Source organism: Lutjanus erythropterus, chromosome 2 (genome assembly GCF_056507025.1).
Source record: "Lutjanus erythropterus isolate fLutEry1 chromosome 2, fLutEry1.hap2, whole genome shotgun sequence".
NCBI lineage: Eukaryota > Metazoa > Chordata > Actinopteri > Lutjaniformes > Lutjanidae > Lutjanus > Lutjanus erythropterus.
In genome coordinates, this window is record NC_139318.1 from 1,025,402 (window position 1) to 1,052,417 (window position 27,016).

The 27,016-nt window shown below is 39.8% G+C and overlaps 2 pseudogenes across 1 annotated transcript; one reads left to right on the forward strand and one right to left on the reverse strand.

The window, feature by feature from the left end:
- Positions 1 to 1,641: 1,641 nt before the first annotated feature.
- Positions 1,642 to 2,188, reverse strand: LOC146330998 (E3 SUMO-protein ligase ZBED1-like; annotated as a pseudogene).
- Positions 2,189 to 2,200: 12 nt separating this feature from the next.
- LOC146330999 (uncharacterized) lies at positions 2,201 to 24,496 on the forward strand (annotated as a pseudogene). The gene is made up of 4 exons (XR_014772298.1): positions 2,201 to 2,204; positions 7,544 to 7,714; positions 8,271 to 8,409; positions 24,394 to 24,496. The product of XR_014772298.1 is annotated as an uncharacterized LOC146330999 (transcript).
- The last annotated feature ends 2,520 nt before the right edge of the window (positions 24,497 to 27,016 follow it).

Consider the following 27,016-nt stretch of genomic DNA (forward strand, 5'->3'; position numbering starts at 1 on the left):
CCAGTTCCTTTCTAAAAAGGGTCCATGCAGGGCCTAGCCCAGGTAAAAGCAGTCCTTTCCCAGCCTCCAGCTGCAGCTCACGCCAGTCTCCAGTCCTTTGCTGTTCAGAGGCTCCTTCCACTAGTGGGGATCAGAGGAAGACAGACGTCAGAAGATTTGTCTCTTGGTACATCAAGAGTCCATCAAATCAAAGTTCACCAAATCAAGCTATAAAAGCCACAAGGGGAGCCGAATTATTCCTTAAAAACACTGCAATCAAAATAAAACACATGTTCAAGTTAAAAAGCAAGCAAATAAAAGCATGCAGGAAATAATTTAAAAGGCTCTCCCCCTATGGAGCTTATAGCCGCTTTAAATCCTGACGTCTCTGAGCCACGGCATAAACTAGCCCTGTTTCTTAGATTCAAGGGGGTAAAGTATGTTAGTGAGACTTAACTGAAGGAGGGGTGAAGCACACGTTCACCCCTCCGCTTTCCCACGAAGCGTGTCTCACTCTCCCCCGCACTGCAGCGACGTGTGGGCACAGTGTGTGCGCCAGACCCTGCTTCCCTCTGCGTCCCGCGGGCACCGGGCCGTAGGCTGGAGGTTCTTCTCCGTGTAGGCCTTCTTCCTGCACACCAGGGTTGATCACGCCGCTCCGCTCCGCGTCTATGAGCTCCGCTCCCTTCCGCGCTCTCCCCGCACCTGCCCTGCATCACCTAATTAGCCCTGTTGGGACAGGTCGGGGACACCCACAGGAAGCCCAACCCACCAATCACTCCACCCTCACCCACAGTGTCTTTCCAGGTCATGCGAAGAAATGCTCCAAAGCTGAGAGAGCTTCACCTAAAAATAGTGCCACCACCAGGACCAGCCATACACACACACACACACACACACACACACACACACGCATACACACACACACACACCATCGACCCGTGACATGTGCCCAAGTGCCCTCATTAATTCACAGGTGATTTTGGCTAAACATGCAATAAACCAATCAAAAAGTCAGCTCTCATCACCTTTGAGAGGCAGGTGCACCAGCAGTGCAAGCGATGTCAGCATGACGGTGGATTTACCAGGAAGAAGCAAAGAAAAGATTTTCAAAGCGAGGAGACAGATCTCCTGGTTCGAGAAGAGAATGCAATATATGGAGACAGCAGGACGTCTCCAAAACAGCTTCACGCCGAAATAGTTTACTTTACAGTAACGCCTGCAAAAACCAATACAATAAATATGAACTGCAAATGTTATGCAGATATGTAACTAGTTATGTTTTACACTGAAGCACCTTGAAATTGTGTTGTATTTTATAATTAATTATTAGCATCATCATCATTATTAATTTTACTAGCTGAGGAGCGGGGAGAGAGATGGTGTAGTAGAGAGGGGAGGCGAACAGATCCAGAGGCCGCGAAGCTTCCCGGTTCCGCTGGCCCACCTGAGCCAGTGGAGGAGCAGGTAAGCAGTGGTCTGTGCTCCTCCTTCTTCTCCTCTCCTACCTAATCCTCATCTCCTCCTCCCATCCTCGCTCCTCTGTCCCGCTGTGAAACAAGTACAAACTTAGTACAAACTCTGCAGTAATGATGCTGTTCAAACTGATCAGCAATACCAGCTAATGGTTTCTCAAAAAAATACTTGCTTGTTGGAACTACACTAGTCCCAGCGGAATGTAACTTGTTTGAGTTTCAGCTCAGGCATGCCCATCTGGTGTTGGGTAGATTTAAGTTTCTTTGTGGCTGTTGTGCTCCTGTGGAAGAATTCCACTATCGCCTTCACTTTGTCCACAGTGGGCTTCAACACCTTCAGAGCATCTCTTACAAACAGGTTAACTGTGTGTGCAAGACATGGGTGGTGAGTCCAGTTCAGGATTTTTATTGCTTTGGTTATGTTAGCTGCATTGTCACATGTTTTCCACATCCCACTCTTTTGCCATTGTGAGCAGCTCCTTTGCTAAGTTCTCAGAAGTGTGTCTGTCACTGAACTCAAAACAATCCAGCAGACAGGACACCATTTTGTAATTTTCAACAAAGTGGCATGTAACTGACATGTAGCATGTGGTGGTTTGGGATGTCCAGCAGTCAGTTGTTAGACAAACAGCTGTGGCTTTTTTCACCCTTTCTTGGAGTGAAGCACGTTCTCTGTCATATCGGCCTGGGATGATTTTTTGGGAAAGAGTTTTCCTGCTTGGAATTACATACATTGGATTGAGAGCATGGGTATAGCTTCTGAATCCTTTGTCATCCACGACTGAAAATGGTTGAAAATCAGATGCAATCATTTTGGCCAGTTCCTCATCAATTGTGTTCTGTCTTGCTGGGGGTCATAGCCTTTGGCAAAAACTGGCTCATAGAGCTCTGGGTTGTAGGTCTAGGTGGTTGTGGTGGTGTACTGGATGATGCTGTAGACATTACAGCAGCAGCAACAGTTGCAGTAGACACACTGGCACCTTCATTAATAGCAGGTTCACTTGCCTGTCGTTTTTCTTCCAATTGCACTGATGGATGAACAGTTCTCATGTGCCTGTGCAAGTTGTTTGTGGAGCCTGCTCGATACAAAATTTTCATCTTGCACAGTCTACACTCTGCCTTTGAACTGTCTATGGTATTAAAATGGGTCCAAATTTTACTTCGTTTCCTGCTGTCACTCATTTTTTCACTTTTCCTTCTCACCTTGCGAGCGAGTTGTCTCTGTACCGCGTGTTCTCTCGTCTCCCTCCCTCCTGCGCTCACTGTGCTGTGTGTCTGTAACCCCTCCCCTCACCTCCCCCTTCTGCTCAGCATGGACTCACAGACGCTGCCACACATCTTGACCAATCACGCACGGCTATAACAGAAAAAAGAGGAGGGGGAAAAAAACAAATCGGCTCCCAATCAGGAGCCGGCTCCCGTCGTTCACTTCAAAGAGCCGGCTCTAAGATCCGGTTTGTTCGCGACCGACACATCACTAGTTAAATCAACATTTTACAAGTTAAACACGCGTGATTTGCTTGTGATAAACAGCACGAGACATGTGAAAAACTTTGAATGAATTTACTGTGACGGATGCCGGCCAAGACATTTTTTTTCTGCCAGCTCCGACTTAGCAACAGTGCACTGAACAGGGACCATGATTGGTCGAAGCAGCGGGGGGGACAGCGAAGTGTTTGGATTGGTAAGAAATGGAGAGGAGGTGTCTTTTGATTGGCAAAAAATGGATGGTCGGTTTTATTTATTTGGAAAGAAATGGAGAAAATGTAAAAACATACCTCAGTGTGAAAATACTCCACTTAAGGTAAAAGTCCTGCATTTAAAACTTTACTCCAGTAAAAGTATGTAAACATTATCAGCTGTAATCAGTATGAAAAATAAAAATAACCACTGTGCAGTAAAATGCTGCCTGTCAGTAACTAGTAACTGTAGCTTTCAGGCAAATGTAATGGAGTAAAAAAGTTAAGTCCAACTATAAAGTAATATTAATATGGATGCAATTCGAAATTGGACTTAGGTAAAATACTTGAGTAAATGTACTTAGTTACATTCCCCCACTGCAAATGATAGAAGCTGAATGTGGTGTTGGTTTTTTTTTTTACAAACTTTTAAATAGTTGCTGTTTTATGCAGACAAGTGGGTGACACAGGTATGAAAATAGGTACTTTATATAAACCTGTCAAAGACATTTAACCACAGAATCATTGAGACATTTAAATCTCTCAGGGAGAATTTATGGACTAAAAGTAAATTTTAAGCCACAAGATGGCGATTTTTAATTAATTCATCAATTCTTAAATCTTGTTATTTTCTAATAGGTTTTAAACCCTAAACCCTAGACAATGAAAGAAATTTCATTGTCTGAAGGTTTGTGGTGTCAAATTTCTTTCATACTTATTGAGGTACTTTTTGCCTACTTTAGTCTTTCAGCATAAATTGTAAAATTAAATATAAGGATTTGCACAAATTGAAGTATCTTAACTTACCTTAACTAAGCAAGTTCCATTAGGTTATAAAAAATGTTCATTTAGTTCTGCAAGAACAAATAAAGGCCAATAGTGTCCCTATTACTTAAATGCTTGTCTCATTAAATGCTTGATCAGTCTTGAGACATGGTTGCTTTGTTTTTGACTCTTTCTTGTATTTTTCTTTTCTCTTAGCTTTTTCTGGGTTTGTAAGAGATGTTGATTTACCACTTTACCACTTCTTCAATTTCATCTAATCCAGCTCAAGATGTTACCTTTTTGGATTTAATTTTTCACCCAGATGTCTTTAGTATTTTCTTTAAATATATTAAAGCCAGAGGCGCTTAGCCATAATCCTTGCTCACACTAATTATCAGTTCTGTCCTTCCTTTCCCTAAAACCTAAATCTTTGTGTAAATAATTACAAAAACAGGCCTCTCTGACCCTTGTGCCCTTCTTTTTCTGACCCCAGATAATGATTTCCTGTCCAAATCTGATATTCTTCTAAGACGTAACATACCCCCAAATCATTGTTCAGGTCATTCATGTCAGATTGTGATTCAAACATTTTATTATCCAAAGTAGGAAACCTGGGCACAAGATAATATGCGTGAATACTGTGGTGAATAATAAATAATAAGACATATAAAAACAATACTGACTAGTGGATTGTCTCAACAGTTTAATTATTAATTCTCAGGTCACTGCTGACCTCTTCTGGCCTAATCCATTCATTGCTGATTTTCAGGTCTTCATGTGTCTTTAATGAGTGACTGATGCAGACTCATTTTTGAAAGATTTATCTTTTTGCTGCTCAGGGCAGGTGGATCTGTTCCAAACTGTGTAAACTTCATGCAGGCTATGCTCTGTATCACTATCATGTGTTTGTGTAGTGAAATGCTCTTCAGTGAAACTACTGATTACCTGGTGTTTTTGCGCACTCTAGTGGCTCAACACTGCAACCACTGGATTAGGTTTAAATTCATGAATGCTCCTTCACCTCATGGTCAGATTAGAAAACCTGATTGTCACATAAAGAAAGAGTTTTCCATTCTCATGTGGACATCATGTGGTCATTTATTATGAATATTAATCAACAAATTCAGGCAACATTTAAGTCAATCATTCAGCTGTTTGGGGGATTAATTGATTATAAAGATGACTGGGACACAACCACAAAATGGGCCTCATTAATAAAATTGACCTGTAATCAATTTTGATCCTGAAGTGAAACTTAAGCAGAAAATTTCATATAATTAGTTATTTATTACAACTTTACTTTTACATGGAAATGATCTTATCTATAAGTAAAAGTCTAGACTTGACTTAAAGTGATATTTCATACAAATATGAATGATTTTGGTGATTGATTTCATTTAAAATATTTTCATAATATGCTTTTTAAACTGCAATTTATAGTAGTAGTTTTCAGACTTTTTCTGGCATAGTCATTCAGTCATTAACTATGGCATGGGAAGCAACTGATAAATAATGACACAAGCTGAATTTGAGTGAAATAAATGTCAGCACAATAGCACTACTAAACTCTTGTTCTACATAAATCACATTTATTCAATCAAATTCTACTCCATATTTTTCATCCAAGCAGTTGTGGTGTCTGAAGTTGTACTTTATATGATTTGTTTTGGTAAGAGGGAAGAGACCTTTAGTTCAACTCTCAATGGAATGTTAAGAGTGTCGTATCTCTTGGTTTTTGTGAGACCCTCTACATGTTTGTGCAGTCTTCCCTATGCCATAACTTATGCGGGAGGCTCCCCTGAGGGATTCCATATTTGTGAGGTTGTCTTTGTGAAACAAAGGACACCCAAATGTATATAAGCCACGTTACATGTCTTGTGGGCAGAGATTCTTATTGGCTTCGAATCCTCTCACAGGCAGACCATGGTGCCTGACGATGCTGAACTTTTTTTGTAATAAACTTTTTATTATATAATCAAGTCGGTGTCAGCGGACGTTTTTTCATCATCCACACATCAGCAATGTTGAGAAACATCACAGTGGCTCTTTGACCCACAGATTGAGAACCACTGCAGATGTAGATGATAGAGAAGAAGATCAAAAAGATGAAGCAGGGGTAGACTGCAAAATGAGCTACTCCTCCATAAAGATTACTAATACCAAATTATTTATTTTTTATTTATTCCAATAAATATACTGGCATCAAATGTTTGACATTGTGATTACACTGTAAAAAATGGCTGTGAAATCTACAGTTATTAACTGTATCAAACACAGTAACATTACTGTGTATGATTTTTACAGTATAATGTTGTAAAGTTTACAATAAAACCTTGTCCACATTACAAAATCACAGTAGTCTAAGTATTACAGTAGAAAATCACAGTAGTCAAAGCATTACTGTAAAAAAATCACAATAGCCAGTATAGTACTGTAAATAGTAAAGTAAAGTACTGTAATTTTCCTTTTTTATCTTATAGACACACGCAGACACACAAATATAGTATAATATCTCATAATGAAAACATTATCTCATATATTTTTTTTACTTTTGATCTATTTTCTTTTTTACTTTTTATCATGATTTTGACCTTTTATATCAGATTTATGACTTCTTATCTCATAATTATGACTTTTAACTCATAATGAGTCCCATACCATGGGATTTTTATTTTTATCAATTTAAGTGTTATCTTTTTTTTTTTTTTTCACTGGCGGAAATGGGCTTCATAAATTTATCCAATAAGGATTAAGAGAGTTCAACGGTCACGGTTTGTATGGGCCAGTCACGTCATCGCAAACAGGACAAACCGCGGACACAGCACTCGCAATTCTGACTCGTTAGGAAACAGGAAAGCTCCGTGAATAATCAGTAGTATTCAAATTTCGTTTCCTTACACAAGGCTTTGGCTTGTGCTTGTTGTGTTTGTGTGTATTTGTGTCTATGTTGATTTCTTTCACTTTTGCCTGAGAGGAATTCAGCGAAAACGTATCCATGAGAGAGACGTCTCCACAGCCATTAACGTTACAGGTAACTTTAGCTAACTTATGTAGTGATAGCACTAACTGACCAGAAGCATTAGCCAAGACAGAGACCCGTTTAAAGTTTGCTCCTGGAGAGCTGTGTTGTTTTTTATTGTATTGTTTGGCTGCGCTGGGAGAAGATAGTTTGTTTTTTTTTCCACCCATGGTCTCTGTGGGAGTTTCCATCCTGGAATCGCATATCCTCCACCAAATACATGTCGGGACTTCCAGAAAATCGGTAAGTAACATTACCATTACTAGGAGTAAAGAATAGTTTCACACTCTGTGCCTCCCTTGTCAGCCTTGTCACCTTCTCCCCAAGCTTGAGAAAGTTTTTATTAGTTAAATTTAGTTGATTGAACAGATACGGATCATGGTGTACTCTCTCATCCTTAGTAGCCACCTCTGATGTCATTATTGCTATTTCAGATTGCTTACTATGCATGTGTCACTTTTTGTTTATCTTTCACCAACCCAGCTACTGCTCCTTTTATCTGTTTTATGCACTGCTTGGAAGATATGTATGCTCCCTGCCCTGTTTTTACAGTCATTCATGTGGAGCAAATCATTTATAAAATGTATTGCTATGAAATATAATTTTTGTAATGACTCTTTACTAAGGAGAGACAATCCTGACTGCAAAAAAGTGGATGCTGTTGAGGGGAGGGTCGTAATCCCACCTGCTGCTCACCTGGCTGACTTCACCACTGTCTTGGCGGCTCTCTTCGCCTGTTACTATGTATTCAACCTAGAGTGTCAGGTGGAAGCCAGCACAACACTGGAGTTTGAGAGGTATTTATTATCTTAAATAGTTTGATTGAAAGATAGATTAGAATGTATAAGGAAATTGACAATTGAACAGCTGTTTAAAATCACCTTCCTTTAAAATGTTATTGGTCTTGAGTATCTAAATAGTGTAGGTTGAAGCCTCCTTACAACTTGAATGCTTTATTAGAGAACAGAAGGGCTTTTGGGCTAAGGGCATGTACACACTATATTCCTTTTTACATAAAAAACCTTTGGGAGAAATTGAGGGGACACAATACGTAGATGGCTGGGGAATATGATTTGCCCTGAAAAAACAAACAATTCAATCAACAGATGTTTTTTCTCCTTTAATCTGTGCTTAATTTGCATCTCTTGCATGATAACCTCTGAGGGTGGATTTTAACTATTTTAGTAAAAATGTTAGGCACTCTATTTACAGAATATTGACTGGCAGATGTTCTGCAAACGGTTGCCCAAGGAGATTGGTTTATGTCCCATAAACAGTTGTAATTTGCTAACCAGTTATTTGTTAACATGTACATATTATCCCACCCCCTAACTCCTATACTCATGTTCATAGGTTTTTAGTCAGGATTAATCCTGACTCCACCAAGTGCAGTGCCAAGGAGCAGACGAGCCAGAAGTCTGGGAGTGTGGTGATGTGGAAGACTTCATACATGAACCCCCATGTAATCTCCTTCATTAGGGACTAGATGCAGGTGAGGTTATGATAACAGCTTTTGCATTGAAAGTTCAAGATGGTTTATTTAAAGATTTACCCATCCTCATCTGCCTATCTGGAATTGGGTTGTGGGGGGGCAGCAGCTTCAGCAGGGGGTCCCAAACTTCTCTTTCCCGGGCCACATTGACCAACTCTGACTGGGGGATCCTGAGGTGTTCCCAGGCCAATGTGGAAATGTAATCCTTCCACCTAGTCCTGGGTATTCTCCGGGGCCTGCTCCCTAGGGAGGCACCCAGGGGGCATCCTTACCAGATGCCCAAGCTACCTCAACTGGCTCCTTTTGACGCAAAGAAGCAGCGGTTCTACTCTGAGTTCCTTGCACATCACTGAACTCCTCACCCTATCCCTAAGGGAGGTGCCAGCCACCCTCCTGAGAAAACCCATTTCAGCTGCTTGTACCCGTGATTTCATTCTTTCAGTCACTACCCAGTTTTCATGACCATAGGGTAGGAATGAAGATTGACCGGTAGATTGAGAGCTTTGCCTTCCGGCTCAACTCTCTTTTTTCTTTTGCCAGTTCACCTGCACTACATACTTGGGTTTACCAGGTCTGTCCAGAGTCTTCCCCAATCCTCTGATCCAACTCACCAGATGGTGATCAGTTGACAGCTCTGCCCCTCTCTTCACCCGATTGTCAAAGACATAAGGCCTCAGGTCCGACAACACAATCACAAAATTCAATTCAATCACAAAAAAACATGGTGTTTGTTATAGACAATCCATGACTCGCACAGAAGTCCAATAACAAACAACCACTCGGGTTCAGGTCAGGGAGGCACAAGTTCCAGCTCCTTCCCCCACAGAGAGGTGACGTTCCATGTCCCCAGAGCCAGCTTCTGCTGCCCAGGTCTGGTCCGTCGAGGCTCCTAGCCTTCGCTACCACCCACATGGCAGCACACCTGACATGTTGGTTTGTTTACATCTAGCTACTAGAAGTCCTTGCGCTCATAAGGACCTTGACACAACTCCGACATCACCATCTTAAACCCTCTTCACATATGTGGTGCAATACAAAGTAATTGTAATAAATGTAATTTTTAATGTGTTTTCTTCTTTAATTTCAGGCCTCCAAGGTCAAGGCGTGTAAGAGGCCATAGACCTTTATGTCAAGTGGCAGGAGAATGAAAGGATTTCTCTCTCCAAGAAGTTTCTCATCATTTCTGTTTTAAATGTTGCATTTTACAGTTTTTACAGTGTCCTGTTGCATTGTTCATGCAAATGTTCTGTATTTTACATTATATTGCCATTGTGTTTTTAAAAATGCAGAATTGTGAAGCTTGTCTGTTAAAGCGATATTCCACTTTCCAAGAATAATCCACTCAATATGTACTCACCCTTATGCTGATGTGATGATGGGTGAAGATCTTCAGTTCACAAAACAATCCTGGAGTTTTAGGAGAAAACAGGGTAGCTGCGACATTAAAATTTAATGGTTGACATTTAGGCTAAAAACAGGGTGTAAATGGTGTCTTTTGTGCTTAAATTTTAATGTCGCGGCTCACGGACACTTGGATTACACCACACCAGCAGGATGTGTTTTGTGTTCTTTTTTTAATGTTTTATCCGTGGTCACCATTCACTGCCATTGTACTGGATGAGGCTGCTACCCTGTCAGCCAGTTCGAGAGAGTCTGTTGATGCCTGCTTCTCAGCCACCACCACCTCCCCGGATCATTGATGGGGGTCCTGCCTTCACGGGTCACTACCTGCTGCACTCCGCCGCTGCGGGAGGGGTCTCCAGTATCTCGTCAATTGGGAGGGATATGGCCCAGAGGAGAGGTCATGGGTCCATCACATCCTGGACGTGCGGCTCATCAGCTTATTTTATTTGTATGAAAATAGTTGAATGAAAATATTTCATTCTCCTATTTACTTGCTTTAATTACTTTACTTGCTTTACAATTACTACTAATTGTGTTGAGTGTAATTTCCGTCTTTGATTCAGCCATAGCCCAACAATCAGAGTAATGCACCACACCTGTATGGAGGCAGTGGGTGGGCGGAGCTGAGAACAGAGGAGGGGGACGATCAGGCTGTGAACAGCAGTGGCATTAGTGTGTGGGCAGCACTAGAGAGGCTGGCTGAGTAGTGTGCTGACAAAGTCATAAGATGGTGAACTTTCTTTTATTTTTTAAATTCCTTTACATTTTCTATCTTTTATTCAAATGCCTTGTTTTTACATTAGTTTTAACTATTTTTCTACTTTACTACTTACTACTACTTTCTTTGTATTTTCTTATTTTAGTTACTTTATGGGGCGGCACAATGGTGCAGTGGTTAGCCCTGCTGCCTCACAGCAAGAAGGTCCTGAGTTCGAACCCCCTTCTGGTTGTGGCAGGGCATGTTCTCCTCGTGTCTGCGTGGTTTCTTTGCAGGTTCTCCGGCTTCCTCCCACAGTCCAAAGACATGCATGCTAGGTTAATTGGTGACTCTAAAATGTCCATAGGTGTGAATGTGAGCATGAATGGTTGTCTGTCTCTATGTGTCAGCCCTGCGATGAAATGCCGACATGTCCAGGGTGAACCTAGTCTCACACCCAGTGTCAGCTGGGATAGACTCCAGTCCCCCGCAACCCTTAAGGAATAAGCGGTTACAGAAAATGGATGGATGGATAGTTATTTTATAAATTATTTGTAAATTAAGTTTTTCTGTGTGTGTGTCCTTTGTGGGTAAAATTCAACTGCTCAGCCCTGTACAAAAACAAACAAAAAAACACGCATACAAAAAAGAGTCCTCATCTTTCTCCTGGGTGGCATTGTTGATACACAAATGATAAACTTACTCTGGTCACATTTGCATGTTTAATTACAATACAAAAGTAATTTTAATTACAAAAAAGCAATGACAACTCTTACATCGTGCTTGGGTGATGCTCCTCACTGGGAGTGAAATGTTAGATTTCTGGAAAAAAAAAAGTTGTTGCTGCACTTTAAGTCCAACTCAGCTATGATTTGAGTATATCCCACAACACTTTTATAGTTAGACCAACTCAATTAAATGAGTACAACCAACTTGATTTGTTTTATCCTCTACAAGCTTAAGTTGGACTTACAATCAAATTACTTCTTTTCAGTTATTCTAACTTATTTATTTTACTTTCAGGCTTCTTAGAAAAGTCCATGCAAATTATTACTGTTATATTTTCGGATATCAATTATGAGTTGCAGAGACTTCATCTTCACTTGAGCTGACTTTATTGCAGGAACAACTTTGCAACGTTACAGTATAACTAGACAGAGGGGGCGTACATCTTCTTCTGCCTGAGACATGTTCACCTCTGGCGCTCACACTATATATTACCCCTACACTTATGGCAGCAGCGCCCTCTATTGGTTCCAGGCTGTAATAACATACAACATTCACTTTATAATATCCCTCCCCTCTTAAATCTGAACTACTCTCTCTTTGTTTTGTTTCCCAATAGGCAGAGCTTTATCATCAGCTTGTGCAGTACCAGTGTCTTGTGGCTCTGTGCTGGTTACTGGTAATGGTACCACACACTCTTTCTCCTCCTGTGTAAAATCCGGTATCAGAACTGGCAAATCCTGCTCCTGTCTGCTGAACAGTTGATCCACATGTCGCCTGACAACTTGACCATTTCCCAGCAGCACCCTATAGGAAACTGGTCCTGTGATCTCCTGTATCAGTCCTGGCATCTATTTAGGTCCACATCCATAGCTTCTGATACAGACATGGTCTCCTGCCTTAAAGTTGTGTTCTTTAGCATGTTTAGGATTTTTGACTTGCCAGTTTTGCTTCCACTTTCGGTTTTAGGTCCGGGTGAATGAGATCCAGAGTACATCTCAACTTCCTACCCATCATCATCTCAGCAGGTGACAGTCCAGTTGTTGACTGTGGAGTGATGCGGTAGCTAAACAAAGCTCTGTTTAACTTGGTCTCCAAAGTGTCACCTGTGCTCTTTTTCATGAGCTCTTTGAAAGTTTGTACAGCTCGCTCTGCCAAGCCATTAGATGAGGGGTGGTATGGTGCTGAAGTGACATGTGTGATTCCGTTTCATGTCATAAACTCTTTTGTTTGGGCACTGACAAAATACTGGGCATTGTCAGACACGATCATCTCAGGAATACCTTGTGTCCTGAAACTGTTTTTAGACAGTTTATCATCACGGCTGATGTAGCTGATGTCATTGGGTATACATCTAGCCAGGAGTGTGCATCCACAATCACCAAGAACATTTTACCCATGGTTTCTCAGGCCACTCCCAGGGGTGGAGGGGTGCACACTCTGGTGCCTTTCTGTGTTCTTGGCATGACTTTACCTTGTTCTCAATGTCATTGTCCATTTGAAGCCACCACATGTAACCTCTGGCTCAGCCCTTCATGTGGTTCATTCCCGGATGCGACTGATGTAACTGTTCCATCATTGGAGCTCGCCCCCTCTCAGGTATCACAATGTAGGCCCCCCACAGCACACATCCATCCTGTACACTCATCTCATATTGTCTCTAAGGTATAAAGTCTCTGTCCAGGTTATTTGGCCATCCTCGGAGGACATACTCATGAACCCGGGAGAGTATGGGGTCCTTAGTTGTCCACTTTTGAAGCTGGTCTGATGTCGTTAATGGACTCTGTTCCTGGTCCAACATTAACACATGCTCCTCTTGTGATGGACCTCTGGGTTTCTGTGGAAGTGGTAGCTAGCTAAGAGCATCAGTGTTACCATTGTCTTTACCTGCTTTGTACCTAACATATTCATATGCTCTTAACAGCACGGCCCATCTCATTATTCTCTGTGAAGCCATTTGTGGTACAGCTTTCATCTCATTGAATAAACTTATCAGTGGCTTATGATCTGTACAAATCACAAATTTTCTCCCATACAGATGAAGTGAAAATTCTCAAATAAGCTTTGAGCTCAGTCACTGAAGTAGGAGTTGGTGCTTCCTGCACTGCTTTTACCTTTGCCGGCAGAGGATGCAGCCCGGTCTTGTGTCCCAAGAAGGTCACTTCCTTTTCCATAAACTGGCACTTGCTCCTTTTCAGGCGTATTCCTGCACTCTTGAGTCGCTGCAGTACGTGATCCAGTGTTTGGAGGTACTCTTTATCATCCTTTCCAGTCAGAATGATGTCATCAAGGTACACTGCAGCCTTTTCGATTCCTTGCAGTGCGCCCTCCATTGTACGTTGAAAAAATGGCTGGGCTGGAACTCACACCAAAAGGTAACCTTGTGTATGTGAACAGGCTCTTGTGTGTGTTCACTGTGACATACTTTCTTGATTCTTCATCCAATACAATCTGCTGATATACATGGTTCATGTCTAACTTGGTTTACTTCTCTCCACCCGTCAAACAGGCTATCATGTCCTCCATTTTTGGGATGGGGTACTGTTCAATGGGCGACACTTTGTTTAACTTGTAGTCCCCACAAATTCTGGCCCTGGAGTCTGGCTTGAGGACTGGTACAATAGATGCAGCCCATTCTGAGAACTTCACTGGCTCTATAATTTTCTCCTGCACGAGCCTCTCTAACTCCCGTTCTACTTTCTTCTTCATAGCAAAAGGTACTGACCTAGGCTTATAGAAGCATGGTACAGCATCACCGGCTACGTGTATTTTTGCTGTGAAGCCTTTCAGCATCCCTAGCTCATCCTTAAATACTGTTTCATGTTTTGACAGCACTAGTTGTAGAGGGTCCTCCCTGTTGTCTATTTTATGTACAGGATGCCATTCTAAGTTGAGAGCTTTAATCCACCCTAAACCTTTGACAACTACCACTACTAACATCTTGGTGATGCCTTCATGTTCCACTTTCACTTTAGCTGCTCCTAAATCAGGGACTCCATGGCCACCATATGTTCTGAGCTTTATCCTGCATTTGGCTAGCTTGGGTTTGTGTATATCCTTGAACAGGCTGTAAAATGCCCTTCTTGACATAATAGTGTACCCACAGCCAGTGTCTACTTCAAATGTTACATTTTTTTCATTTACTTTTAGTTCTTTTTTAATAGGCTCTTCTCTGTAGATAACTCTTCATTCACATTGTACATGGTTATGCCACTAGCATTCATGTAAAACATTGTGAACACTTCCTCATTCTCACTATCACCCCCATCTTCGTGAATGAAATTGGCTCTCTTCCCCTGCTTACTTTTCTCCCCCTTAACATGTTTAGTCTTTTCTTTTCCAACTGCTTTCGTTTTGCAAGCTCTTTTTATGTGCCCCACCTTTCTACAGTTGTGGCACTATTTGTTGGCAAATCTGCAGTCTTTGGCCAAGTGGCTGTGCCCGCTACATCTGTAGCACTGCCTCCTATCCGGCTGCAGTCTGACGCTGCAGTCGATGACCTTGTTCACAGCTCCTAACACTCGGCTCCATTTTCCATGTTCCTTCAGGCCATGCAAGTCCTCAGTGTCTCTGTTTGCAGCCTCCAAGGCCTGCGCAAACTTTTTCAAAGGGTAATCCATCCTCTGACAGCAGCCTCTGCTGAATCTTGTCATCATTTATGCCAGAGACTAAATGATCCCTCAGCATAGTTGTGAGAGAATCACCGAAGTTACAGTTCTGCACCAGCTTCCTCAGTTCTGCTACATAGTCCCCCCACAGTCTCTTCTTTCTTGTATTAAATTTCCACCGTTGCATAATGTCACTGGGTTTAGGGTGAAAATTATTTTTTAACAGGCTCACCAATTCACTGTATGAACAATCTCCTGGTTTATCCGGACTGAGCAGGTTCCTCATCAGTGCGTAGGTCTGGGCACCTACACCACTCAGCAGCACAGCTTGTTTCTTTTCTTTATTATCGATTCCATTTGCCACGAAAAAATGATCCAGAATTTCACAGTATTCTTCCCATGTCTGTGACTTGCTATCAAATGGAGCCACTGACCCAACCCCAGCAGCCATGGTTCTTGCTAGCGGTACGTCGTAGCTCGCTCAACAGTTAGCAGTAGCCTAGTTTCACTTCACTTGCTAATCTACCGTGGCACTTGCCTTCTGGCTGAAGATGTTTATTCTCATAGCCATATGTGATATTTTAAGATATCAATTATGAGTTGCAGAGACTTCATCTTCACTTGAGCTGACTTTATTGCAGGAACAACTTTGGGGGGGGGGGGGAGCACACATCTTCTTCTGCCTGAGACATGTTGACCTCTGGCCCTCACGCTGTACATTACCCCTATGCCTATGGCAACAGCGCCCTCTATTGGTTCCAGGCTGTAATAACATACAACATTCACTTTATAACAGTTACCTTAATGTATTTGAGTATTAGTAACTTATTTCATTTCAGTCTCAATAAATTACACATAATTCCAGGTTTATGATCAAACTCTTTATTTTAAAACCAATGATCAAATTATGTCCAACAATTTTCATACCATCATCTGTGCCCAAAATAAATGTATAAATACTGGACGGGTTTTTGAAGCACCTGAAAGTGATTTAAATTTTTTTTGAGTAGGTGAGATTGTGTGTATCAGCCCTATTAACGAGGATTACAAAGGCTGTAGGTACATCCAGGTCTTCTAAGACTTCTATTTCCTCAGTCATGATTCCTGTGCTGGCTGAACCAGACATCGGGCACCTCTTCATCACGTCATTAATGATGCCACCATCCTGGTATAAGAAGGTCAGACTCAATGTAAACACTTGAATCATCAAATTTAAAAACAAAAGGAAAACTATATTTGTGTCTGAACTGAAGTGATTTACCTACCTTTAACTACTTTGTAAAGAGATCCTTCTCCTCTTCTCTGAGATACACCACTAAGCCACAAATAGCAACCTCTCCTTCCTTCCATAGCATCATCCTGTGAATAATAAAAAAAGAGAAATCTGCTGATTTTATTAACAAAATGGGCCAGCTGCCTACCTATCCACATTATAGAGCAGACTGTTAAATGGAGACACAAGTTTCACTTAAATGTCTAAAATGTTACAAGATGCAAACTTATAACATATAATGGAACATACCTAATAGGAATATTAGCATATGTAGCCCACCCACTCAATTCCAGTATGGTTTAAGTATACAGTACAGACCTTTACATTAGGTACATACTTTTGCATGGGAGATGAATTGGTGAGTACTACAAAAATATATACTTGGGATGTGGATACAATTTCAAATCTAGGCATAATACTCCTACTAGGGTACAGAGAGGCCCAGTTAGCTTATTAATTTGCTATACTATTCAGTGTGAGTACGTATACTATTTTATCACCCTATAGCCCTCACCTTCAACCATGAAACACATTTACACAACATTAGTTACATCATTGTCAAATATGAATCAATGTTAAAAAACAGATTAAATGCAAAATTAGATTTTTTTTTGTATATAATCCAATACAATGAAAATGAAATAAAAACAATATATATCTGAGGTTTTTATTTACTCAGTTTATGGTATCATGTACGTTGGAGCTCCTGTGTAATCCTCAGAAAGGTTGTGTCTGTACTCCCTGTTTATCGTAAACATCAGAAGAGTTGTTAGTAACAGTCTGTTCAAACCCTCCATCCAGCAGCTGAGCGATGAAGAAAACCCATCCTGAAGCTCAGACCGTGTGCAAAAAGCAGGTTACTTTCCAGTGGCAAACCCTGAACACCTCTACTGCAGCATGCAGCATGTATGGCAGTCTCCCAAAGCACATTATCCAAAAGTTTTAAAAAAATAATTAAAGATTAATATCCTGTCATTTAACCATAAATATCCATATCATGTCCATAAAAAAATTCATACTCACTCAGAAGTTTGGTGCAAGAAACTCGTGTTTCCCACATGCTCGCCCTCATCCGTCCTCCTCCTGGCAAGCGATATACTCGCTCTGTTCACGTCTGTTCACCTTCTTCCTCTGTTCACACAGGGTACAAAATCTAATAAAAGCCCCCGGTTTTTAACTTAGGCAGAGACAGTAACTTAACAGCATAAAATGAACTAACCAACCACTCACCATGTCTGTATTTCTCCGTCGTGTTGCTGTAGCTCTGTCTGCTGCTAGCACAGAGATTTAGTCCCACCCCTAAAGGAATACGGTAGGTTACAGCGTTCAACTCAACTCGAACAGTGATTGGCTGATAACAACAAATTGACACCTGGCTACCCAATACACAAACAGAAAGCACACTTGAGGAGTTCAAGGTCCACTCAAACTGAGGGAAATTTCATAGTGAAAGTAAACATTTCTTCATTGTAATGCCCAAAAGTCACTATATGCACAGCGCTAAAACTGAAATATATTCCAAGAAATCATGTAAACGAAATTAATAGGGTACTACACATATATAAGTGCTCATGTAAAATAATGTGATTAGTTTTCTTAACTAAAACTTTCAGTCATTTAGCTGCCACTGTAAAACAAAATATAAAAAGGACTAGGGCCTAGTTTGCTCACTACATCAAGTTGCTCTAACTTAATTATTTCTGTTGTTGAATAATGGCAGAAATGTTTGTTCAAAACCAAAATATTATTGAGTTAAGACAGCTTTCTCCATATCCTGCACAACTGAAGGTGTTTCTGGAAACAGGGACTAAGACATTCACCACACTGATGGAGGCTGGACCCAGGGCAGGGCAGCTGGACCGCTGCAGCAGGACAGAAGGGGAAGAGGAGACAGCCACGCATCACAGAGGCAGACCTACAAGCCCTCATTCAGTGAACTCTGAGGTCCACAGTGGTAAGGAATAGACAATAGTCTGGATCTAAAAGTGAAAACAATCCTGAAGTATATATAATACGGACAATTTGAATATCTGGCTAATAGAATGCTTAAAGAGTATAAAAAGAGCTAGTTATGGGATTTAAGTACTGCCTATACATATTAATGTCAAAATTGGTTGAATGAGTGAAACTGGAGCTCAATTTGAGTAAGTAGCAACTTAATTACATCTGAGAAGTTGCAGGTGCACATTGTGCTATTTCCCCAGAGAGACTTCGCCACATCTCTATGATGATGGGACTTTTGGGAGTTTATTGTTGTTGTATATTAGTTCAAAGGGAGATGTGTATTATTTGTTTGTTTTTTCGCTGTGTACTGTTTTGCACAGTTGTTTTCATTTATAGGAGGAACAGAGCTGATGGCCTACAACTTAAAGTATCATAAATAGGTTGAACCTTGTTTCTTATAATTAAGAGGAAGAAAATATTGAATCAGTTGAAGAAACTACAATGTGAAATTGCACTAATACAAGAAACTCACCTGAGTGAGAATGAACATAAAAAACTGAGAAGGGAATGGGTAAACCAAGTTTTCCATGCTTCATATGGCAAGAAAAGGGGGCGGCCATACTAATTAATAAATCTCTACCTTCTGCAGAGAAAGTGATTAAAGATGATATGGGAAGATATATCATGGTGGTTGGCACAATAGGAGAAATTACTATTTTGATATTAAACATCTATGCACCAAATGAGGAAAATGAAACATTCTTCAAAAACATAGCTAATATAATTTCCAGAAATGGTCAAGGGATGATAATTATGGCGGGGGATTTTAATACTATACAGGATGGTAAATTAGACAGGTTGCCATCAGAGAAGGGACCAAATACAAAAAAAATCCAGAGTACTAAATAATGTTATAAAAGAATTAGGGCTTATTGATCCATGGAGACATAATAAACCTAAAGGAAAGGACTTTACCTTCTTTTCTAACTCACATGGTAGTTACGCGAGAATAGACTTTTTCTGTGTGTCAAAACAACAGATACACAAAGTCAGGAATTGTAGTATAGAGTCTATAACTATAAGTGACCACGCCCCCATCACACTATCTCTTGAGCTGGGCAGGGAATCCTTCTTTAGGTACTGGAGACTCAATGTGTCGATCCTATCTGATGAAAAGGTAATCAAAGAACTAAAGCATCATTTAAAGGAATATTTTCAAATGAATGACAATGGCGAGGTCTCACCATCAATTTTGTGGGAGGGAGGAAAAGCAGTCATAAAAGGGAAAATAATAGAAATTACAGATTGAAAAAAGCTGATTGAAACAGCAAGGAAAACTACAAAGCAAAATCAGAGAGTTGGAGTTAGAACATAAAAGGACATCTAACAGCTCCATTCTCCTTGAATTAAAAAAAATTAGGCGTGAGTTAGATGAACTCTTAACATATAAAGCAGAAGGAGCTCTTCGTTTTACAAATCAAAGATGTTATGAGATGGGTAACAGAGCAAGCAGGTTACTGGCATTTCGACTGCGAAAAGCTCAAACAAATAGAATAATTACAAAAATAAGACATCCCAGCTCCAATCTAATCACAGCTAAGCCAACAGAGATAGTGGAGGCCTTTGCAGAATATTATAAAAACTTATACAGTGACTCAGAGTCTAATCTCACTAAGACCAAAACGCAAGAATTCTTCAAAAAACTATGGTTACCAACATTAACGGCAGAGGAAGCATCTGAAATGATAAAACCAATTTCACCACAAGAAATAACTGACACTATAAAAACCCTTAAAAGTAACAACCTACCTCAAAAGAGGAGTCAGGCAAGGAGACTGCTTGAGTCCGCTGCTGTTTGCTATAAGTATTAAACCGTTAGCGGAATCAATAAGACAAAATAAAAACATAAAAGGAATAAAAGATGAAGGGGGCATAGAACACAAAACATTGTTATTTGCAGACGATTTATTAACATATGTAAGTGAGCCCTCCATGTCTATACCAGCCCTACTAGACAACTTGAAAGAATATGGTGAAATATCAGGGTATTTGACGAATGAAGCCAAATCAATAGCTATGATGCTCTCAGGAAATTGTCCAAGGGAACTTAAAGAAAAGGTCCACTTTAAATGGACCGAAAGAGGGTTTAGATACCTGGGGATAATTATCACTCCTGATACAGCTCAGCTATTTGAAGCTAACTATGGGAAACTGATGACTGAGATAAAGAATGATTTGGCTACATGGGAGATTTTACCATTGACTCTGCTGGGAAGAGTAGAAGCAGTAAGAATAAATATACTGCCAAGATTGTTGTTTTTGTTCCAGTCGTTGCCCATTGTGATCTCTGGAGCTTTTCTAAAAAAACTGGACAAAATCATATCAAAATTCTTATGGCAAAATAAAAAAGCAAGAATTAAATATAAGACGCTTCTCAGCAAAAAAGAGAAGGGAGGGTTGAATTTACCTAATTTAAGAAATTACTATTGGGCAGCACAACTCAGAGCCTTAATTATGTGGATCACTAAAGAGAAAGATTCGATATGGGTGGAGATGGAGCAAAATGCATGTCATAATGTATCTTTAGAATCACTCCCGTTTTTGAACGAAAGGGCTTGGAAGAGACTCCGGATGGGTAACGAATGGATCAGGGGAACAATGAAAACTTGGTCAGCAGTACGAAAGAACCTGAAATTGTCGAATTCTGTAAGCAGGGCTACTAAAATAGCAAAGAACCCAGACTTTGTACCATCTATCATGGATTCAGGATTTAACAAATGGGCCAACAAAGGACTAATATATATTGACCAAATGTTTCAGGGACAAACAATGAAATCATTCACACAACTTCAAAAGGAATTTAACTTACCAGCTCATGACTTCTATAAATTCCTACAGCTAAGAGATTATCTACAGAAACACCAGGAATAGGAGAACATTTGTAAGACACTATCTAAATTAGAGGAAGTGTTCTGGTCATTCTCAGAGGACAAGTCAAAAAAAGGGGTTATATCAAAAATCTATAAAGCATTACAACACGAATCTGAGGATAACAACTTGGATATTAAAGAAAAATGGGAGCTGGAAGCAAACATCATAATAACAGAAGAAGAATGGGAGGAAACATTTAAAGAGGGACATAAACTAACTAATAGCCCAGTATGGAGGGAATCTGAGTGGAAAGTGAAGATGCGTTACTTTTACACACCATTTATTACATCGAAATACAGCAATACAACTGATCTATGCTGGAGGGAGTGTGGAGCGGTGGGTGACTTCACCCATATATTCTGGGATTGCCCAAAAATACAGGACTTCTGGAAGAATATTCAAAAGGAGATTGAGCTGATTTTGGGTATTGAGTTCCCTCTGGAACCAGCACTTTACATTTTGGGTATAGTTCCTGACAATATGACAGATAAGAGCTCTAAATATTTGCTGAGAATCCTGCTACTGATAGCAAAAAAGATAATAACAGCTTCCTGGTTGAAACCGCAGCCTCCAAGCATAACGCAATGGAGAGACAGAGTAAAAATCATGGAGGAAATCACAGCAAGACTACAGTTGAAAACAAGCTTGTTTGATAAGAGATGGCCATTAATAGTGCAGGCTATGCCAGAACTCTAATCACTTCCATTTTTATTTTATTTTATTTTATTTTATTTTATTAATATAGCAGTGTATTTGCTTTCCTTTCCTTTTTCTTATTTTCCTTTTGAATTGTTGTTTTTTTCCACTCACTTGTAAAGTACACGTACTTTGTATTGTTGTTTTTCTCACTTGGAAAGGACTCGTACTGAGGTTGAATAATGGTAAATAATAATGGAACGTGGATGTGGATTGGACTATGGAAGTATGACTAATTAAGTACAAGAATACTGACTGATATTTACAAAGATCTAGTCAACGAGAGGATAGGGAAAGGAAAAGACTTTTAAAGAACTTTAAACAAGTGTAACTGTATGTAATATACATCTCCTGTGTTGTTGAGTGTGTTTGTATGTATGTATGTGTCAAATAAAAAATAAGTTCCAAAAAAAAAAAACAGACAACTTTCTTTGTTTTAAATTTGACCAACTTCATAGAATAAGTTATCAACTCATTAAAATGTGTACATCTAAAAAACTTTTTTATAACTTTCTTTTTTTAGCTGAAAAAGCTCTTGATTTTTAAGCTATACTTACTAACCCCATGAATCATTTCTTAGAGTGAGTGGGAAAGATAAGCAAGAGAGTACAAAGCAAATGTTTTCATGATCTCTGGAACATGACAGTATGCAAAGATTTGTCAAATTATTAATCATCAAATGTCTTTTATTGTTGTTTATAAACTAAGCCAAATCAAGTATATTCATGTATTTTGATAATAATAATAATACTAATATTATTATTATAATACTAATACTACTACTACTAATAATAATAATAATAATAATAATAATAATAATAATAACTTAATATTAACTAGAAAAACATGACACTAAGAATAAGTTAAAATGAAGAGGGCAGAGATTAGACATAACATGACGTTGTCAAGTCAATATAAATAATAAAGGAATGGAATAAGACAACACCATGTAATGTCAGTATAAATAAGAACAGATAAAAGATTAAAATTAAAACTAAATTTTAAAAAAGAGATGATGACATCACATAAAAGCAAGTCTCTAAAAATGGGTTTTAAGAAGTGATTTAAAAGATGTCACTGAATCTGCAAGCCTTATCTCCTCGGGCAGGTTGTTCCAAAATCGAGGGGCCCTGATGGAGAAAGCGCGGTCACCATTAGATTTAAGCCTCGACTTTGGAACAGCTAGGAGACCCCTGCCCGAGGATCTAAGGCTGCATACTGGCTGCGTGCTGGAGTTAACATTTCAGCTATGTAGCTAGGGGCCAGACCCAGGCGGGCTTTAAAAGTGATCAGTAAAATCTTAAAATCAATTCTAAAACATACAGGAAGCCAATGGAGGGAAGCCAGGATTGGAGTGATGTGATGTCATCTGTTAAAACTAGACTTGCACCAATTAATCGGCAGTGCTCGGAATCGGGCCGGTTTTCACGTGACTGGCCTTGACCGGTGACCGGCCGGTCAGCGTCACAAATCCGATTCTGTGCCCGTCATTCTCACACACGTTCTGCACGATGGTCACGTCATGCGCGCAGCAGACAAACCGTGACGTCAACACAGCGCTGATAACAGCTACACACTCAGACACACGTCTGCATGAAGCTGGTGTCAGAGACAGATTCCAAGAACAAGATAAAGAGAAGACAGACAGTCTACAACGAGACAGAGCAGCTGACAATGTCGCAGAACAGCCGTAAACTCTCTCGCACTTCAGGCTAATGCTAGCAAGCTAGCAGCAGACTGCTGTTCACAGAGGGACAGTTAAAATCTCACCTCCTGTTCTGGCTGAAGAATAAACAACCTTTGTTGATGTGTCTCCTTAAACATTTTCTCATCCAGACTCCTTTAACTTCTGTGTTTGTTTTTCTCACGGCAAAGTTTTACTTCAAACTGTTACACCACGTTAGTCTCCGGTTTGTTTATATCCGCTTCCACAAAAGATCACGTGAAATCGCGTCCCACGAAATCCCGCGAGATGATATCGCGAGATCACGTTCACCCAATTCATAGTCTTAATAACAAGGCCTGGTTGTAATATGGATGATTTTGGAGAAAGTATTAAAATAATATTTAATAGCCAGTGTCTTATTATGAACATATTTACAAGAAAAGTTGCAAAAATGTTTGTGAATGCTGTCAATTACAGTTCTTAGAAAGACTGAAAATCGGAACCGGCCAAAATCGGAATCGGTAGGTCAGACCCCTCAATAATCGGAAATAGTAATCGGCTAAGAAAGTTGAAATCGGTGCAAGTCTAGTTAAAACCAGTAAGAAGCCTAGCTGCTGCTTTCTGGACCAGTTGGAGGTGGAACAGTGACTTTTGGTGAATACCACACAGGAGTTAATTGCAGTAATCGAGTCTGGAGAATATGAATGAGTGGATGATTTTTTCCAGGTCAGGGTGTGGGAGCAGTGGTTTGATTCTTGAAATGGTACGTAGCTGGAGAAAACAGGACTGGACAACTTTATTGATGTGTGCTTGTTAGAGTGTGTAGATGTGTTGCCAGCAGGAGCTATTGTGATATGAAATATTGGTTAGAAAGATTAATCTAAAATCTAATAGGCTAGGTTATGTATAACTTCAACCAAAATGAAATGCTTTTGGCACTCTATTTTACTTGTGTGTGGTTTGTGTTTCTGGCTGAAAATATAAAGCAGAGACAGAAAAACCTTTAAAGCTAATTTAGGATTCATTTATGACATTTCAGGTACCTAACATCCACCAGCTACAAAAAAAGGGTGAGAAGGACAAGAAAGTAGACTCTGGAAATCATGGGACAGACCGCACAAGAGGTGGAACCAGGCAGCAGTTGCTTTTACCTACATGTTCACATACGCATGATGTCTGCCTTGCATATCCTGTGTTCATTTGAAGCATCAGTTGTGCACCGTCCTCAGAAATTAATGCTACATGTCTTCAAGATGCATTACACACATGACTGATAGCGACAGTGTAGGCGCAGAATGCATTGATAGGGTCAGGAGTTACACCACCAGCAACAACAATGTTTTGTGGACCCATTGAACAAGTCTGTAACTGCCCTCATTTATTATGACGTATTGTTGCCACAGAAAAATTCAGTTTTGGAAGTTGACATTGAAATATGTCGAAATAAATGGAAACAGGTTCAAGACCAATATGTACGTGCACAGTGGAAAAATTTAACTTCTTTCTTTTATTTTTATGGGCAGTTTATGGTCTGAGTTCTCTGTTGTGCCATCTAATGGTGTTTTGTAGTACCACCCAGACAAACAGCCGTGTCAGCAGTTCACTTCACTATGCAGTCGGTTGTCAACGCGAACGCATGGTCAAAGAGCAAGTGTATCTCTGGCCTAACCAGTTGATTCCATCAAGCACGGCACGTCTGCACCACGGTTCTGATCCGTTCTCTGCACAGCTGCAGCGCCCACCTGCAGCATGATTATGTTTACTTGCTCAGATTTTGTTGATTTGGTCCTCTTTCCTTGCTCTTTGTGCTCCTACCATGGATAAGCATGGATAAGCAGGGTACATGGTTAAATAGTTCCTTATCTGTCAAAAATAGACTTTGCATGTATTTGAAGCTGAGTGGAAGAGAGAGCTGCTTCTGAGACACACCACGGTGCTCCTGGTGGAATCACAAGCAATATCTAGAATGGCAGCGGATTGCTCTGGCTGCTGTGGCGCTATTGTAACATAATGCAACCTCACCTGGTGGAAATTGTGGGCATGTGCACACACCACATTGCGGATGTTTTGGGAATTGTTTCACCCTGACTCTGGTCTTACAGGCAGGTCACCAGTGTTTGTCTGCTGTGCACAAAGTGAGACTTGGGTTCATACACATATATGTTTACAGAAAATTAATATTTTGTTAAATGCTTTAAATGTTTGTACGGTGAAATACATAGTTTATTGTATTTACACTGTAAAAAATAGTTAGTTGAAGGGTAAAGTGTTACAGAGATATTGGGTTCCAACCTAGTGGTTTCACATTGAAAATATTTTACATTTCTGTTTGTGTGCTAGTAATGTTTAAATAAGTGTGTCTGTCCAGAATCATATCAGATAAGAAATTGCTTGTTTCAAATAGTTGAGTATTGCTGTTATTTGCACTTCTTCATTATAGTAGCCCTAATGCACTTTTATACAAGTGATAGAGTGTAGAGAGCAATGTTATCCACAATGTTTATTTCACTTACCTTAAACAGTTATTATGGACTGAAACAGAAACTCAGAAGAATGTTATGTATTAAGTGTTTATTGTGGATTTGTGAATACAAGCTGGATGAGGAACTGTGTCTTTATTACTGCTGCCTGTTATCTCTATTTCACAGATTTGTACTTTATTGCTGTGGTACTGTATTCTGGAACCTGTAAAATTTCCAGTTATTTCCCCTGGTCATTTGTCTTTTGATTCCAAAAATTACCTTCCATGTATGGCAGTCAGTCCATTCCAGTGTTTGCTGGATTCCAACACAAGCCTCATTCTACTTAATGAGACACTGAGATTAATTGAGATCATCCCACCAATATTGATTTCTAAACTCTTCCTAAGTTAAAATATTAGTGCTGTGTTGTTTAAAAATGAATATGAACATGTTTTCTTTGCATTATTCAAGGTCTGAAAACACATTTTCTGCCAATAAATGCACTAAATGTCAATATTTTAATTTCAAATTTGAGAGAAATGTCAGCAGTTTATAGAATAAAACAAAAATTTTACTCAAACACATACCTAGAAATAGTAAAACCAGAGAAACTGATCATTTTGCAGTGGGCTCTTCATTTTTTCCAGAGCTGTATGTCTGTTACTGCATCAGTAGGTATTTGTCAAAAGTTGAAAAGAGATGAGAGTTTAACAAAACCTCAAGCAGGTGGTGGTTTACAACTCAAAATGAATTAAGCTGCTGATACTGCAGAATTTGGAGTTATTCAAGCACATACTATTTTATTTTAAAGGAACATAGGTCTGTGTTGGATGTGTCAGTATTGCCACTGGTTTTTAAAACCAGTGGTGCTCAGTGTTTACAGTGAGGAGACATGGGTAGCTGATTCACAAAACAGTTAGGTCACAGCTAAAATAATAAATGAAAAATAATGATGTTACAAGTTTATTTCAGTAAGCAAATAAGATCTGAATGTACGTACTCTCTAAAAAAAATCGTACTATGTTTGAATTTGGAATGTTGTAGCCATTAGTTCGTCATCACTGACTGTAACATTACTGGCCATTATACTACAACTGTCCATTTGAAAAGCATAATGTTGGCCTAATAAAGCTAAAACTGTGACAGGATGAGCAGCGCATACCACTAAAGGACAACTTACGAGTGGTTCAGACCACCCTT